The sequence below is a fragment of the Trichomycterus rosablanca genome, chromosome 24 (assembly GCF_030014385.1).
Source record: "Trichomycterus rosablanca isolate fTriRos1 chromosome 24, fTriRos1.hap1, whole genome shotgun sequence".
NCBI classification, from domain to species: domain Eukaryota; kingdom Metazoa; phylum Chordata; class Actinopteri; order Siluriformes; family Trichomycteridae; genus Trichomycterus; species Trichomycterus rosablanca.
This window is the reverse complement of record NC_086011.1, coordinates 16,673,347-16,674,315: the sequence shown is the minus strand read 5'-3', so window position 1 is coordinate 16,674,315 and position 969 is coordinate 16,673,347. Positions and strand designations below refer to the sequence as shown.

Here is a 969-nt window from a genome sequence, read left to right as displayed (position 1 = left end):
TTTTACACTCTTTGGTTACATTCATGACAGGAACGTTAGTTACTCATCACACAAGATTCATCAGTACACAAGTTTATATCAAACACAGTCATGGACAATTTAGTATCTCCAATTCACCTCGCTTGCATGTCTTTGGACTGTGGGAGGAAACCGGAGCACCCGGAGGAAACCCACGCAGACACAGGGAGAACATGCAAACTCCCAACAGAAAGAACCCGGACCGCCCCACCTGGGGATCGAACCCAGGACCTTCTTGCACAAGCTGCAGTAATGCAGTGCTGGCACCTGTTCATTCACTACCAGATCGTAATTTACTTCAAGCAGCCTCCCTGGTGGTCTAGTGGTTAGGATTCGGCGCTCTCACCGCCGCGGCCCGGGTTCGATTCCCGGTCAGGGAATTAGCTTTTCAGTGAGAGACTATAAAATGTCATTGTTACACCTCCAAACTGGTTTAACAATAAGCAGTAGTTGATCCAAAATGTCACATATTGACTAGTATGGTCAGCATCACTGCATAAAACGTCTAGTCCAGTATACCAGATTATCTTTTGGTACCCTCATTTGGCACCATGTACAGTGGTTTTGATGCACGTGTTTAGGCCTAATACATAAAGTAATCAGATACATACGTATAAAACATACACCTGCCTGTTGGAATCTAATCATTCTTCCCCAACTAGTCTGCTATAGCTGATAGCCTCTACAGTGTATAACATCATCAAAAGATTCAACCCAAAGAAAAGGGAATCACTACTAAATGCTTTGAACCTCTGTCAGATGACACCGTATCAAAACCATAGTCATTCCTTTTGCAGTGTGGTAATTCTTTTCAGCTGTGATTAACTAGCCGTGGCGTGTGCTGAGGACAGGAGTATTGACCTGGATCATGTCGGAAGTTCAGGAGTTGAGCTGGATTTGAGTCAGGGGTGAAGAGAGGCCTTCAGGCTTAGCTAGGATCTAGTAACTCAG

General features: G+C 44.8%; 1 non-coding gene across 1 annotated transcript; it reads left to right on the top strand.

Annotated features, from left to right (window-relative positions):
- Nucleotides 1–326: 326 nt before the first annotated feature.
- On the top strand, nt 327–398 carry trnae-cuc (transfer RNA glutamic acid (anticodon CUC)). Its single transcript has one exon. It is a non-coding gene; the product is annotated as a tRNA-Glu (tRNA).
- Nucleotides 399–969: the final 571 nt, after the last annotated feature.